This window comes from Gouania willdenowi, chromosome 21, assembly GCF_900634775.1.
Source record: "Gouania willdenowi chromosome 21, fGouWil2.1, whole genome shotgun sequence".
Classification (NCBI taxonomy): Eukaryota; Metazoa; Chordata; class Actinopteri; order Blenniiformes; family Gobiesocidae; genus Gouania; species Gouania willdenowi.
This window is the reverse complement of record NC_041064.1, coordinates 12,904,490-12,922,844: the sequence shown is the minus strand read 5'-3', so window position 1 is coordinate 12,922,844 and position 18,355 is coordinate 12,904,490.

The window sequence follows — 18,355 nt, the reverse complement described above, 5'->3', positions numbered from 1 at the left end:
ATTTTCAAACCATCTCTTACATTTGGACATAACAGTAGCAGCAACAACGCTCTAACCATATGTATGAGTCATGGATGAAGGCATAAATGTAGGGTCCATGCTGCTGCCACTGGCAGCAACACATGCTGACCCCTCAGACAGAGGTGGTGTGATTTCGTACTTCATAACCAGCAGTCAGACAGAAACCAGTCTGACCTACAGCTGTACGCCGCACATATTACAAGCCACGGACGGAGAGCCTCGCCGTCCAATTACGCCGCTGCACCTCAGCCTGAAGCTCAGCCATGTAGGCAGAAAGCTAAGACAAGGCTGTCAGGGACTTTAATAAATGTAGGGAACACTGCATGGGAAAAGTGTTGCTGTCTCAATAGAGTGACACAGACAGGGCAAGGCTGTCAATGGGGCCTCTAATGACAGAGTAAGATAATGACAGACCCCAGTTAGAATCAGCAGGAAGAGGAAGATCAATCTGCAGCCAGAGAGGGAGGGATGGAGGGAGGGGGGGACCAAACTGTGGGCTCTTTCTTTTCTATTTTCACAGTTTTAGCTCATCTCATACATATCGCTCTGCTGCAGCTGGATGGCGTTGTGGTAGGGCAGCTCTGCATTAAGCGCACAGTGGATCAATAGCCATTACAACTCCCTCACAGCCTGACACATCGCAAGGCCGCAGTTGACATTTCACTTTGGGCTGCATTGATCCCCAGTGCACAATATTCCAGCCCTCAGTTAGTAGCCGAGCCTGGGGTCTGGCTGGAATTGAAAAGCAGGGGAGGGGGTGTAAAAAGGCAGAGGGGGTGGCTAACCAGCTGCCCGTGCTACAAGTAAACAGCACACCCCTTGAGGCATTCCTCATTTTCAATCTACTGGTTTTCCTGCTACTATGGGCTGTATCACACGATCAAAGGCTGGCCTATGCAAGTAATTTATACATGCTGCAGATTAGAGTATGTGTGCATTTTTTATTATTTTTTTTCAGGCTGAAATACCCACACAGGCATTGGAGATGATATTATCTACTGATTCTGTGTAAAGATCAGTGAAGAGGAAGGCCAGTGAAAAAGCTAAAATAAGCATTGAAAACCTGGGACTTTCCTAGAGACTGTGCTGAAAGAAAACACATGTAAAAATAGTTTGCAGCATGAAATTGGCCACAATTTGGAGCGGATTGCTTTTAATTACATTTTAATCTCATCTCTGTGGTCAGTTGGACTTTTCAGGGTCATCAACAAAGCGGGCTGAGGCGACAAGAAAGGCTAGGCTTATTTAAACTTTACATCAATTTGACACTAAATAAGTCAAGATTGTAAGAAGTCGTTACCAATCATTCAACAGGAGGCTTTGTGAATATTAATCAAAGGTTTATGCAGACACGCTTCCATTCCACTGACTCAGGGCAGCCGGTTGATAAAGATGTAGCTTACCTCCACTCGAATCCAGTGTTAAATGAAAACATGAATCGTCTTCTTTTATGTTTCAAGGGTATTTTAAAATGTGGTCCAGGACCATGCCTAATCATCTTAATATACCTGCATACATACAGCTACAGTATGCATATTTTCGAGCAATATTACATATATAGTTTTTTTCTTTTTCTCTTGGTGCAATGATAATATGCATAAACACATTTATTAATACTAATCATGTGCAATAGGGCCATGTGCAATAATATTAGCAAGGGTGGTGTGCAATGATTATAGCACTAACCAACCAGGCTAAGGGCGAGGTGCAATTTCTTATTCAAGACAATATATTAACACGTTTGCACCTAATCGTCTGTCCTAAGCAAAATGTTGTTATATTTGAGTCTTTGTATTTTATTGTACTGTCCATGCTGTCTGATTTTGGAGTTGTTTGGGTTTTTTTCCTCATTTTTAAGAAAAAATATACTTTTCTGTCTGTGACGACTGTCATAAATGATGTCTCCAGCTCTGTTTTAAATAAGGAAACTCCATTCACAGAAGTTTGAGCTGCTGCACAATACAGGCAAAATATATTAGAGTATTTTGTGTAATGATAATATTAATGATGCTAAGTCTGTGGAAGCGGTCACTGTGAGCTGCAGTGAAGCTGAAGAAGGTCACGCAGGTACTTTTTTTGTGTCACAACCTGGCAACATGCAAAAAGCAACATTAAAATGCTAAATTTAACATGAAGATGGACACATAATAATGTGGAATATTTCATAGATGCACTATTTAAGGCATCGACATGAAAAATTGTCTCATTTGAATTACATTTGCAAGACAATTCCTGCACAGTTGTCATCTGTAAAGTATGTTGTGACTGAGATATTGCTCATGCTGTATGAATTAAACACCTACAATTGTGTTTTGTGATCCTGCTTTTTTTCATAGATTGCATCATCTCTGTCTTCATGGGACTGTCTCTGCGCTGATCCAGTTTCACACAAATCAGTGTTTCAGTGTTATACTGGGAGGGAAAGATGATCCAATAACGTCTTTGCCAGTCAACACTGGAGCTGGATTTGATCTCTAAATCACTCTTCATTACTGAAAGAAAAGGGGATTCCCCAGTAAACTGGTTGCAAGAGATGAAATTCAATTCAAAGTGTTCATTATTATGTGCACAGTAAAGAAACACGTTTCCCTGCACAATTAAATTTCTATTTTGCTCACCACACTGGATGCCACAAAAAAGGACAAAAACAAATTTGATATACCCAGCAGGCGTAATGTTGCCACGATGTACAGATGACAGATTGAGACATGTTACGCTCCTTTGGAAGCTTAGTAAGTGTCACCACTTTTTAAAACAATTTAAAATTTACACTCATGCATTTTCCTCATAAATGTATGATATTGAAATTACAACATTAAAAGTCCTATATCATGCAATTCAACTTTTTTTTTTTTTTTTTTTTTTTTTTCTTTTAACCTTGTTAATTCCCAAAGTATTACTGGGCTTCCTTTCTGCATCTCTGAGAAATCCTTAATAATCCTGCTCTCTGAGCTGCTTCTCTGCTCTCCTGAAAAACTAGCGGTTCAAATTCTTGTGACATCACTAGAATTATGAACCGCCCCCTCCAGGGAGCAGGCATCATATCGCCTTTGACTTGATCTGACGTGTTTGTGAGCCAATCCGATGCAACAGTTGAGATGATAAATGGTTATCACCTTAAATGCACTATTCCTGTATTGAATATAGACGAGGAGGAGAAGAAAGTGAATTAGCAGCTTAAAACCCCGGTGAGTGTTTGAAGCTGCTGCTGCTGATGGATGAACGGAGACGGACTCACACCACAGCTGCTTAAATATCCATGTGTTTTACTGTAATGTGCACTTTTTTGGCTGAAAACAACAACAGTGTGTGGATAGCAAGAAAAAAAAAAATCGCTTTCGTGATCACTGATCTGCCACAGAGGAGCGAGTCATGCAGGCAAGCAAGTCATTGTATAGACACGCCCACTCATGAATATGCATAAGCAGGCAGCAAACAGCCCGTTGGTGGGAAAGTGGGCTATAACTCTGGAAAATAAACCTCAATTATGTTTTTGGGGTTCTTCGAACAAATGGAGATGGGTGAAAATTTTGAAATTTATCTATGTTTGTTTGTTATCAGGATTATGTCAAAAATAATGAACAGATTTTGACAACATTTTAACCACAGACCTTACGCCATGGAAGGCAAGGAAAATCTATTTGTATAGCGCGTTTTATACACAAGGCAAGTCAATGTGCTTTACATGATCAAAAAGTGCAACAGAAAACATTCAACAGCTTAAAAAAAAAATGTAATGGAAGATTCCATTAAATTCGGGAGTAAAATAATGGAATATTTCATTCTGGGGGGGGATCCAGATCAATACACTGATTCTGGATCAGTTTAAAAAAAAATCCCAAACTCTCGCAATTGGCAAAATGTAAAAAACTCATATTTTGGTTGATTATTGACCAATCTTTGAGATTTGACTCAGTTATTTCAGGTTGGTTCTTCAAAGTGTGAATAATGGGTAACTGTGAACATCTGCCAAAAAGGGATATTTGGCGTTTTCAGTCTCTGCTCTTTACATTATGGGCTGAGGTTGGGATAGAAGTGAAGTTTATAATGTGAAAAATATCCTTACAGCTACAGACTGTCACACAAACAGAAACCAATTCTCTCCTCATGATGAGTCCCAGTCTTTCACAGAGGAATCAATTAGAATATTGACACTTGGTGGAAAAAAAAAAAAAAAAAAATCTGTTTCTCTTGGTCAAATTTAAATGTCTGTCACAAGCCTGAAGGCTCATATTTATTCTGATTCCCGTCGTCGATAAAATGTGCCGCTTTTATCCTGCTACAAAGTCACTTGTTTGACTGGTCAATTACTATGTTTTTCTCCCTCACAGCTTCACAAAGTCAGATAGATGCTTTCTCCGCTCTGCTTCATGACCACGTTTGTGTGAATTATTCAGCTATGGCTTTTATCAAATAACAATAACTAAAAAAAACAGCCTAATACAGAAATGGTAATTCAGGGGAGAACATGCACGTCACTTTCAATTTCCAGCCTTCTTTTGTCAGTCTTCACACCTCCATCAAGTGTTTGGTGGAAATCTCACATCGCTTTGATATACAGTAGCCATGGAGATACTCTGTGCATGTGGTTTACATTAAAAGTGTAAAGGTTGAGTTGCACATTGAAGATGACTGGTGAGAGTCGCCCTCTGGTCAGTGAAGGCAGCACCCTGTTCTCACAGGAAACACCTGCAGAAAGCAGCACATGTGGGTCCTGCCCCCTCTGTTTGGTACTGATGAACCCTTTCATGCAAACACCACTCTGTCTGACCTTGTTTTGAACATGTGCAGCTCTGGGTATCGTTTTAATCTCAGCTCTTGGGAGAAGTTTGACAGATGCAGAAGAGGTTGTTTTCTACATAAAGACAACAAGCCGAGGCTCTCAGAGGCGGTGGCGGCGGCAACGACTCGTCTGCAACTCTGTGAGAAAGTTTCTCTCTTCATGCAGCCTGGATAAATTAGCCCCAGAGCCAGAGAGTGGACAGCAGCTGGAGTGCAAAGAGTCAGCTTTGGCAGTGGTGATAATCAACAGGGAGGATGTGGAGAGAAACCCTTAGGGAGGAGGAGGAGGAGGAGGGGTAGCTGTGATCTTACAGACCCAATCAGAGCCCAAGTGGAGCAAAGGCCTCATGCAGGGTAACAGCACACCACCACCACCACGCTGCAGCTCTCAACATCCTGGACACAGAGCAGGTCTGCTGCTTAGCCCCGCCATTGTGTGTGTGTGCGCGCACATGTGTGTGCTCTCATTCGCTCATCACTGCACTAATCAGCCTCAGAGGCAGCAGCTGCAGGAGCCCCACTCCTAACCTGGGCTGGAGAGGCTGTTGGACTCAGTAAGAGGAGGGCAAATACAGAGCTTAGTGTTCTCAACAGGGACGGCAGAGCATCCACATGTCCAACACACACACTGCTCCATCTGCTACGACATCACATGACAGACAATGTTAGCACATCATCACATTTATGTATTCTATAATGATTTGAGTGTGAAAAGTGGATGTATTAATGCTAATATACCAATACTATACACAACAGTGAAGAAGAAATTAACATTACTTTTTTAAATTCATATTTTACATGCAATTTGTTACTGTAGGTATTTTTTGGGGAATATTAATAATCAATTGATCTGCTTTATGTATGAATACAAATATAGTCAGTTTTTCTATTAATCAGAATCAGATGTACTTTATTGATCCCTGGGGGAAATTAATTGAGCTTGAGAAATATTACAGATAAAAAAAAAAAAACTTTACATAATTCGGTAAAATAATGTTCATTAAATAAGGATTAGAAATTCTTACATTTCTTTTTATATTTGGGTTGTCCAATAGCCGAAGGGTTGGGGGATTCAAATCCCACTCTATCCAAGGGCAAGGCACCTCACCCTCATTGCCTTGTATGAATTGTACATGAATGTTTCTTGGTGGTCAGAGGCGCAAAATGGCAGCCACGCTTCTGTCAATCTGCCCCAGGGCAGCTGTGGTTAAAATCTAGCTTCCCACCCCAAGCATGACTGGTGTCAGTGAATAATTGTTTCTGTATGCTCCTTTAAGTCTCCTTGAAAAAAGCGCTATATAAATCCAAGCCATTATTATTATCATATTTTGATAAGATTAAACTTGTACTGAGCATATTCATTGCAACAGTAACTATAGGCTTAATGAAATTACCGGCAACTAGTATCCACCCCTCACTTCCAGACTGGCATTAGGAGGAAAAACCTAGATTACAACCCATTTAAGGAGGGATAAGGTTAGCTTTCAACATTCTGAATCATCCCATGTTTTGACTCCAGGAACTGTATTTTATTTTAGATGAATAAGACACTTGCACTAAATGATGTTAAACCTGTTGAATTGCAGCGATTCTTTCACGTTTCTTCTATTGTACTGTATTTCACAATAGTCACTAGCCAGCAGTACAACCCCAAGTCTTTATTTCTCTGGACAAACAAGTATTTATAATCCAAGATAGAAAGACTCGACAAAAACTCCAATGTCATATTTTTGCTCATTCAAAGCCATAACTAAGTGGATAATTGTCAGTTTTAGAGACTTCTAGGAATGGATGGAAGAAAGTGGAATTCAGGAAACCAAATCCATCAGCATTAACTTTGCTCTACCTTGAGTGTATGAGACGTCTTTTACTATTTTTTGTTTTTTATGTTTTCATGTGGAAGGGACTGCAAATGGAAACCGGCGACAACTCTATAATCTGGCACAGAACATCTTTACTCATGTGCATGGTTCCTGACAAAAAAAAATTAATATTTTGATTAATAAACAAATAAAGAGAAAGCTGCCGTTGATTTAATGCCATTGTTAAACAGTAGACAAACTGTCTCTAGTGAAGAGAGAGAGACTTTTTCTACACATTATGGTTCGATTTGCGCGTAAACTTGACAGTATTTTTTGTGAAATATTGCACACAGCGAACTATAAATTTCTCTTAATTCTGGCTAAGTTGGTTCTTTGTGATCTTTGCCTTTCCTGTACAGCCTCAGTGATCACAGGCTCACTATGAATCACCTAAAGTCCAAACATGGTTGTGATGAATGTTGAGAGAAGCGAATAATGCACTGTATACTCCCCTAAAGTCCCCACAGTGCTGCCACTGTTTGGGCTTATCTCCTCTGAATCACACTGTGGGTCCAGCTCAGAGGTTGCACACGACCACTAGTTTATGAGAAACGTCTGGACGGGTTGGGTCAGAGTTGGGTCTGATTACACAGCTGCTGATCCTCCAGGAAGACGCAGACCGAGCAGCCCCAGTGTCTGATAAAACAGAACTGTGCATTAAAAGTTTCACTCCCAAACTCTATCGAGGTTGGTTTTTTAGTTTGAGAGTCTGTGGCTGCTGCATAAAGCCAACAAACATCTTCAGAGTGAGTAATGTACAGTCAACTCTCTCAGTGCAAGAAACAAGCCATATATTGGAAGATCCAACGCATCTCTGAAGCTCAGCAAGGCAGGACGCAAAGCAACGATTTTATGTTTTCAGAGAAAATAAATAAATAAAAAAAATCAATGCAGCCTGACAGCATTACATAAAGGGCCTTTGTGCCTTGATATTTCTTTTCTGCCTGTGTACCATTGTCTGGAGTGCAGCGAGTCGTCGTGGAGGCCGAGGGGGAGCAGAACTACAGAGAACAATGTGGGAATCTGAGGAGGCAAACTGCGCGTGTTGTCTTTTCTCTGTGAGTTTATGCCGCGACTGGAAAACGAAGCTGCATCTTTACACATCATTTCATATGGTACCATCATCCATCACTGTGGACAGGTCTGACACAGATCTGAACCCCAGGACAATGTTAACTACCAACACAGCATTGTAAACATGGCGAACAAAGAGAGAGAGAAGTTTGGTAGATTTACAGTTGAAAACATTTCGCAACTTTTCACTGAAAGTAAATTAAGAGAAATGTACAATTACTTACAATAAGGTAGGGATCTTGTGATGTCCTCATTGGATTTCATACAAAATGTGTTTATTTCACTTCAATGATTTTGGGGATAAGGAGGCAATTGTATTAGGGTGATAGACACCTCATTTTGTGTTTTCCACTTAATGGTCTCACTGTGTACAGTGCGCCTTAGATATTTGGGCCAATACCAAAAAATACAAAAAGACAACCCTTTTCAATGTGGCACCAATTTCAACATTCAAGCAGCCATGAACACACAACGTTACTTAACGAACGAGGAGCACTACAGGTCAGCCATAGCACACAGGTCAGATGTTGCTCGTGAACTTGGTGTGTCTCAAAGTGTCATCAGCAGACTTGCAGCAACACACAGAACTACTGGCAGTGTTCGTGACAGACCCAGGAGTGGAGCCCCACGAGTGATGGACCGCAATGATGACCAATACCTTGAGACCTATGCACTCAGACACCGTTATGCTACTGCCATACAGCTGCAGGCCTGTTCATGAGAGGTACTAAGGTGTCCAGACAGACCATTTGCAACCAACTCCACCACTTTGGCTTGAATGCCAGACGACCGTTGCAGATGACTCCATTGACCCCAAGACACCGCCATGACCGTTTGCAGTGGGCACAAGACCATGTGACCTGGACAATGCAGCTGTGGTCTACCGTCCTTTTTACTGATGAGTGTCAGGTCACCTTGCACCTTGGTCTCCAGGGTTTGTTTTGGTGGAAGAGGAGCAACAGTCTGGACAGGCATCACCAGTCAGCGCAAAACAGGATTGGTGATTGAGGTAAGGACGTGCAGTGACTGAGCTATCGACAGAGACAACATAGAACCCATCATCATCCCCCAATTCCGCCAGCACGCCCCCAACTTTCTGTTAATGGATGATAATGCTTCACCACATTGTGCCATAATTGTCACAGCTCAGCTTCAAGAAGTTGGAGTACCTTATGTGGTATGGCCAGCAATGTCTGGGAACAGTTGAAGTAGCAACTGGATGCTCATAGCCCACCCCCACGTGACCTGGCAGAACTGTGTGTAGCACTTGTGGAGGAGTGGAACGCATTGCCTCAGAACATCATGAGGCGTCGTTTTCAAGCTGTCACTGCAGCAAATGGTGGAAACACCCACTACTGACTTTGTCAATTTTGGTTATTTGGGGCCATCTTTGTTATTGTCTAAATTGTTGGGGTAATAAATATTGCTTCTTCTCATTCATTAATAGTAATATTAAATATTCCGTATCATGCTATTTTTCACTTATCTCCATTTGTTCTAAGGAAAACAAAGTTTTAATGCTGTATATTTTGGTCGACCAAAACCAAAACTGATATATTCTCAATGACTACATTTTGACTCCAACAAATTTGCATTTTAGTCAAAAGAATGACTACAGATGATTTTTGCTGTCAAAATTAACACTGTTGCATGAACACAGCTACAGTCCACATCTACACGTTAAGAGTGTTTTGCAGCTAAACTGATGATGCATTAGTGGAGCAGCACCCGTGAAATTCAATTATTGCTAATAGCGTCGTCACCTTAACAGAGGTGACAAATCCACGAGCATCGCTCTGCTAAGGTGCAGCAGGACGTGCTGTGCTCAGCCTCCCACTCTTCCTGCCCAGCAGAGGCTGAGCTGTGGGTTGGAGCTGCCCATGCAGGGCTGTGAACAAGTGGTGCTTTGAGGAGCCCTTCTGCCAGTCAGCCGAGAGCTCCAGGCCTTCAGCCCTCAGGGGTTAACCTCTCAGACTGCCAAGCAAAATACTGCAAGAGGCTCGCAATTACAGAGACAGTCAAAGGCCACACGCAATTTCCAGAGCTATTTACACAGTTCCAAGGCCCCCCTCCAGACCTGCCAAGAATGGGCCGAATTAGGATGGCAGAGGGAGCGAAGGTAGTCTTTGAAAAACCTTTTGGCCTCCTAAGTCTGTGATTCATTCATAGAGCAACTGATGGCCCACATTACAAACACATGTCTCATTTTTTTTTTCTTTTGATTTCACACCCGAAGGACCAACTGTTTAACACCAAAATATTTTTTTTTAAAAAAAACCTCACATTTCTTGGTGTTTAATTCTTTTTTTTTTTAATAAGAAACAAACATACAAATTTTCTCCTTTTCTTCCACCTCTTCAACATGAAAAAAAGCAATTTATGTTGTCAATTTTTAACCCTATCGGATTCAATACCATAAAAACTGTAATCCAGGAATTGTTTCATTGTCTCAAGTGTGTTTATTAAAAACACATATGTATATATATATATATATTTTTTTTGATACTTTACTCATGAACTATCAAATCCAAGGTGTATGGAATAAATTTGGCCCAACAGAGCCATTGATTGGCAAGAGGGATGAATTTGCAAAACTGCAAGTCACATGACCCCATGCAGGAATAAGTGGGTCAGAAAAGAAAATTACTTAGAGAAAAAAAATCTAGCATGGAATAAAACCACCTCAAATCACTGGTTTAATGCTTTGCACTCACAAATGGATGCTGTGTGCTCTGGCAACAATGTTCTAATCTCAAAGATTACCAAGGTTATAATATTGTCTATATTGTATTTAACCAAATGATGACAAGATGGAGGTGATTGTCTTTAATAACAGGGAAGAGGAAAGTTGTCAGCAAGTACCTTGAGTGTGACGATGCAGAGATGGTGTGGTGGAGGACCCAAACTCAGGAAGAGATTGAGGCAGCAGCAAGCGTATATAGCGTTCATAAGAATTATCCAGGTTTAATGATCAAAAACCCAAACAAAACTTAACAGACCCTGACATTGAGTCTCCATCTTAAAAAGCTAAAGACCAAGTCTGAAACCTTGGGGCCAGTTGTTCAAAGGTAATCTGATCGGATTTTGGTTATCGGATTGGATCAAATGGGTTGTTCAAAAGAGAAATAAGGAGTCTGAAATCGGACTAGATCACGGAATCCGATCCTAGTTTTAACCTGGATCAAACCCTCATTTTGTGTTGTTCAAAATGTTTCAGTAGGATTTGGATAACTTTGATTTAAAAAAAAAATTAAAAAAAACGGATTATCCTGATCCCAACGGGGTAGGATTTCAAGGTGGATTTCAGGAAGAAAAGGTAGTAAAAGTAGTAAATACATTTTTATCATTTAGTGTATATACTTTTATTTATATTTTGCACTTGACTTGTTTAACCGTTACAGTGATAAAGTAAATAACGTAGACATAGGCTGCCAAATAAGCCTTTAGTAAAGTCAAAATAAAATATAAATGATCTTATGAAAACAATGAAACCATGAAACAATCCCCCCAAACAGATTTCAATAACAAACAAAAATATATTCAATGTTTCTGTCATCAATGTACATTCATTTCAAAGAAACAATCATCACAGATGAAACTGTCAAAAATAACGTCTAACAATGGCACGTCCAGTCAGTCCCTCATTCTGACTGAACGGTAGGTCTGGTTCTTCAACAGGCTCAGGTGCATCACAAACACCATCACAGAGAGGGACATTGTGCCTGGTAGTGATGTTGTGCAGAACAATACACGCAGGTATTATGTTGCATGCTCTCTGGGGTTCCACACACAAGTAGTTACAGCATGTAAACGCTTCCAATCCCTCTCATGAGGTGCTTGGATATACACATGAGTGCAGTCAGTAACCCCAATAGTATTGGGCATGTTCCCCAATAGAAAAAACTTGTGCTTGGTCTGGGCAATGTGGTCATCCTTTGGAAGTGAAACAAATTGATTTGCCAGGCTGGCCAATGCAACTGACACAGCTTTCACTAAGGAAGAGCAGAAGCACAGAAACTCCTGGCAGAAGAACAAATCAAGCTGACCAAACTGCAGCAAACCAAAGTGAAACTTCAGATCCGCCTCCTACAAGCATGGCTTGAAAATGCTGGTTTCGCCTCCTCAGATGAGGAAGAACCCTGAACATTATTTATTTTGTAACTATTGGACATTTAGCCTTTTTATTTAAGATGTTTTCAAAATATCCACAATGCATTTGTTAATTTATATTTGTTTTGTAATTGTTGTGGCTCAGATGAGGGATCATAAAGGAAGTTATGAATGGAAGTGGATGTTTGTCATTTTTATGTTTTGTCTCAAAATAGAAAACACTTACACTTTAAAGTTCTGCTGCTGGTGTATAAATGTGTGAATGGGTTTGGATCCAGAATACATCAGTGACATGTTAGTCAGGTACAGTATGAACCCAGCAGGTCTCTCAGATCTATGAACACAGGTCAGATAGTGGAGCCCAGAGTTCACAGTAAACATGGTGATGCTGTTTTTAGTTGTTATGCTGCAGTGGAACAAACTGCCAGCAGAGCTGAAGTCAGCATCTAATGTGAACGTTTCTAAATCAAAGTTAAAGGCACTCTTTTTCTCTCATGCATATGATTGAGAGGGAGATTTTTGGTCATGTTGTTGTTGATGTAATGTGTTTGTTGTTTTTGCTGCTTATTTTAATGTTCTTATTGATTTTTAAACTGTTGAATGTTTTCTGTTGCACTTTTTTATCATGTAAAGCACATTGAGTAGCCTTGTGTATGAAATGCACTACACAAATACATTTGCCTTGCCTTGCCTTAAAGTGACTCCATGTTGGCTCTTCTACCTGTTGTTCTTTACATAGCTGTAGTTCACATTGTGATATGTTGTCCCATTTAGAGCACCGGTATTCAAGATTTGGTGATCTTGAAAACTGTGTATCCAATCCAATGTTGCTTTGAAAAACCGGCATAAAAGTAAGACGTATTACCTGATCCTGGGTAGCAAAATATGGGATTTACAAATCCGGATAATTTTGATCCAGATTAAATGTTTTAAACAACTGGCCCTTGGTGGGTCTGATTGACTCAGATTTCACATTCAGCAGCCAGACTACATCAATTACAAAAACAGCCTTCTGCCATTTAAAGAACATCTCCCTATTGAAATGTTTCATGACTCAGGAGAAACTGGTCCATGCTTTGATCTCCAGCTTTAAAGTATTTACACCGGCTGCCAGTCAGCCTCAGAATAGTCTTTAAAGTTCTGCTGCTGGTGAGCCCAGAGTTGACAGCAAACATGTTGACGCTGCTTTTAGTTGTTATGCAGGTGAAAGATGGCTTAAAACCAACAAAATTTCTTGATCAAAAACCCAAATTCATAATCAACCTAATTATGATTTTTCTGTTTAGTTTTATTAATTGTATTACTTTATTCCAATCTTTCACCCCCGCACCCTCTTACATTGCAGAAAACCTCATACAAAACCATCTTCTACACACTTCATATGTTCCACTCAGAGTCTGTGTTTAAAATGTATATACTGTAATGTGTTATATCAGTTAGTCAGTATTTGAATGATTGTGAAATTGCGTATTGTCATCATGCTTGTATGTTATTAATATTCACCTGTATAATAAATTAACTAATTATACCTTCTGTGTTATTACTATAATAATTTATTAGACCGCCATTTAGTGACAAGAACACACCAGAAAGTAGTGATTTACTAACTTAAAAGTAATCTGGGACACTTAAAACCAAAATCTCAGAGGGTACCCTGGCAAATCTAATGTTAATATGAATAATGATTAATATTATCAATTTTAAAATCCTTTTACCCCCTACACTACAAAGAAGTGGAACAAACAGAGCAGCAGAGCTGAAGTCAGCATCCAATGTGAACATTTTTAAATCTTTTTGTCTACTGCGTATGACTGAGAGTAGAGGGAGATATTTATCATCATATTATTGTTGAATTAAAACCCTGTTTAATGTTTTAGTATTTAATTTGATATGTAAACTCTTTAATGTTTTCTGTTGCCTTGTGTGTGAAATGCGCTATACATATACATTTGCTATTTTTGCCAAAGTGAGATGTCATCAACATGTCTGTGAAACCAACATGTCTGTGAAACCAACATGTCTGTGAAACATGCTTCAAAGAGAGGCCGTGTAACAAACAGTTGTACCTCGTGCATGTCGGTGCAGGAGGAACAACCCCCCTCCTCCCATTGGGCCCCCAGCAGCCTCTAACCTGCACAGCTGTTCTCCAGCTCCACAGCCTCCCCACAACTGCCAGTTCCTCCTACTTTGGGAACTGAACGCCCGGCGGAGTGAGAGGCGTATAGCACCAGGCTCCAAAAATAACAACATCCAACATGCAGAGCGGGGTCAGCTCCAAGGCGTGACCCTCCCCATCACAGCAGCCATGGGATGCAGAGCTGGGAGAGCTGGGGGTGAGGAGAGGTAAAGGCAGAGTCTGTGGGTGGCAGCAACAGCTCTTTGCTCTTTCTTTTTTTCGCTCTGCAACACAGCCTTCAACATCATCATCATCATCATCATCATCACTGGTGAGAGCAGGAGGGAGACTCGGTTCTTTGGATGAGGATGATTTGGAGATGGAGGGGGTTGGACTGATAAGTGATGAAAGCATTGGCTGCTGGAGGTGAGCTGCTAACCAGAGCAAAGCCTCAGTAGATTTATACCTGTACACAGGCAGCTCTGCAAAGTGTCTAAAATAACTGAGTCCAGAGTAAATATCTGCACAGCTCCATGTTTTTCAATTCTTTCTGGTTTTCTTTAAAGTCCACATTTACAGAATCTTTTTTTTTTCCTTTGGAAGGTAGAAGCAGCCCTGCACTATTTGTATATAAACGCACTCAATTGACAATTTCCTGCTTTGGATAACAATTCAGAGTTTGTTAAGTTTGAGTCCAAACACAAGAATCTATCCCAGTCACGTCCTGCATGTCGACCAGCAGCGCATGCACTCCCAGGTTCTCACACACTCGGTCCATGGGGGAATACTTGGTCCTAATTAGCATCGGGCATCTGGCAAATGTCAGCAAGTCTATGTGCAACATTCCCATTTAGTTAGTAAGGCTGGGTTGAACAGTGCAGCGTCTCAGACTCATGTCCTGGGACTGTTGTGGTGCTGTCTGGTGTGTAAACCTGCGCATTCATCATCAACAAATCATTACCGTCCCAAACTTTGCATCTATAATTCCATATGTTGTTTCATGTTGTGTATCAGTAGGTTCTACTATTCATCTTATGTCTTAACATGGTTTTCTAAGGCTCACATAAGTGTAAATAAGTGTATTTAAAAACCAAATCGAAGAGATAATGCAACTTTCAATACGATTACATCAATAGTAAGTAAATACTGTCTAATTTGTAGAATAAATACTAATTATTGTCTATTATGGTCAGACGTGAGATTAAAAACTGAGCAATAGTACTGTTAGTTTGTGGTAAGTTTTTTCAAAAAGCCTAAAAAGGAACTATAACATTTTCCTATTAGGCCATTCCATGTCATTTCAACAAATGGCCCACGCACTTATGTCTAAAAAAAGAGTTTTGTTTTTATTTTTTTACAAATTGTTCTGTGATTATTCAATTGGCACACTGTAAATTTTAGTTTGATCGGATTAATATTTTTTGAGATATGGCCAATTTAGTGAGTGGGGGTATGTGTCAATTTTAATGCGTCCTTATTTTTCTTCCATTTTTAGCTTCCGATATCTCAGGTACTACATGTAGGAAACTGAAATTTGGTATCGTAATACAGCTCCACCTACTCTCTCAAAATTTACAAAAAGATCTGCTATACATCCTGCCTGGTGGACATGGAAGCCCCTCGACTTTTGGGCTTGAACATGTTTGGGCCTTCAGTGAATTACTTTGCATGTTCCTCGGGTCCCTGTAATTTGATCAGCTTTGAGCTGATTAGTCAGATATATGCATTGGTTCATGGGTGACAGTCTCTTGAAATTTAAAAAAAGTTTTCACTATTTTCATTGGCCCATAGCTGCCTGTGGGAATGTAAGAAAAAAAAAGAAACCTGATCTCTGTTTTAATTTATAGTATAAAGGCTACTCTTTCTTGGGATATAATGCTATTTTTCTTGAATCTGGACTCGTAAATATTGAAAAGCTGTATTACTATATAAAATTTCAGTTTCCTAAGTGGTGTAGTTGCTGAGATATTGGAGGCTGAAAAGAGAAGAAAAATAAAGACGCATGAAAATTGTCAATAATCTCAAAAAGTATTCATCCGATCAAACTAACCATTTACAGTGTGCCTATGGAATAATCACGGAACAATTGGTAAAACATTTTAAAACTTTTTGAGTCTGAAGTGCGTGGGATGTCCTGCAAATTTGTCGAAATGACATGGAGTGTTCCTATTATTTTGAAATGATTGATAAATGTTTCTCTCCCCTGCCATGTGCTCCTGTATCCCATATCAAGCTACTGAGTGGAAAGAAGAAGAAAAGTGGACGATTTTCACTTAGTTTCTGTTTGTTCGCCTGCAGTTAAATGGTATTTAATCCTGTTGTGATTCCAGGAGACCAAACAAGCATGAGCTCATAAAACTTCACATAACCCTATACGAGACGTTCGTTCCCACATCTTTAGTGGAAAAAACAACCTGTCTTCACATGTCTGGTGTTATTCTAGAAAGCTACAGAGTGTTGGCACTGATGCCTTTAGGTTACTGCCAGTATACTTTAATCAAACCCATAACAGCGTGCAGGCTTCTTTTTAATACAACGTCAAAGTTTGTTCCCACACTAAAACACTGAAGCTACGCCTCACCTCAGGAGACGCTGCAGGAGACAAGGAGAGTTCAGTGTGGTCAGCTCCATCTCAGCCTCCATCTCCAACCTGACGTGATTACACAGAGGCTTCCTGTCTCCTCCACCCCGATACCATCTCAGTCTGACTTCTCTCTGCCCTCCCAGTCGGCTCTGTCCAAACCTCAGATAGCAACAATTACAGTCTAATGGGACAGTTTAAATGAGAACACTGCATCTAGCAGAGAGCATGTTCACCCAACACTGCAGCACGGCTCATTTAAGAGATTAATGCTGAAGATTAATCCTTAAAAAAGGCCTTTTATGTGTGGATCAAAATATAAAACTCTGTGTTCATGTTGTTGTTTACTACCTGATGCTTTCTATTTACACATGAAGGTTTCCTGTTCTTAAATCCAAGCCTTTTTACACAATTTATCTTTATTTAAAGCACACACGGGAAAATTAATCCTCCCGTTTTCAACAAACAGCTTACTTTCATGGTAGATGTTGGTAAATCATGTTTTTCCTCGGCACAGGGAGTGAATGAAAACCAAATGACACAGCAGGCTTCAGGAAGCTTGATTATATGATGTACGGTGCAGGCTTAAATCACATTGGGTCACTTGTGTTGTTAGATTAGAAAGATGCAACAGAATGAGGAGAAGGAGGAAAGTCTTACTAATAGGTATATGTAGAAATATGTACGTTCATAGTGACATCACTTTTTGATCCTTCGGTGTTGATTATTCCCCATTGTTCACCCAGTATTAGTTAGACTGTGGTGGTTGGTTTTACTCACTAATACTGTGTTGTTGCTATAGTAATCCTGCTATTGATGCAAATGCAAAGTTTGATTTGATTTCCTGGAAAAATTGTATTGTATTATAAAAATATTCCTGCTAACGTTCCAGGGTTATGGGTTGGTTAATATTTAACTGCACTTTCTTAGATAACCCAATAACAATCAATAAGTACATAAACAGTGCATGCGTCAGTAAGTGTTTTAATGCTGTCTGCGTAGCTATGGAGACTGGGTTGTTAAATATTACATGAATTGTTGGATGACGCGTACCTGTCAAAGGTTCCAATAACACCTGTCGACTGACATCAAACACTGTGCCGACCTTGAATTCCAACAATTCTGACTTAAAAGCTTATTTGCTGAATTCATTTTCAAGCATAATAGGGATAAAGACAGATACATTGTCAGCAATCAGCCTCGGGGCCCCCTAGTGGATAATGGGGCCCTGTGCATTTGTTCTAGTCTGCCTATAGCCAGAAACACCTGTGTTGATGGAGATTTATGAATTTTAGCGTTTAGATTTTAGACCTCTCCAATGGTTTTAGTGAATAGTTGATTAAAACTGTAGAGGGTTTAGAGTCAACTGCAGGTTTTCAAAGCTTTTGTGATTTAAAGTACAACTTTGCTGCGTCAATATGCTGCTAATCTATAAGTTTTACACAACACACTAATGTTAATAAATAAAGTTGTGTGTGTTTTGTTTTTTTTTAATGAATGGTATGTATTTACCTATTTTGAGTGAGTGAGTGAAAGAATAGTTTTCCTTTTTACGGTGTCGCTCACTTTATACCCAGTGACAGTGTTTAGGGTAAAACGGGTCCTTCTCGAGACCTGTGGCAAAAACCTGGCGCACCATAGGATCCAATCAGCCTTGCAACAGGATTCTACCGAGCTAAACTTACAGAGAACAGAACAAATGGGTTATTTAGCAAAACACTGTATAATTCAGTTTAAATTGCAACTGAATGCTGAGTGACAGCTGAATTGTAAATACTTGTTCACATCTAGAGATAATCAACCAGGGCA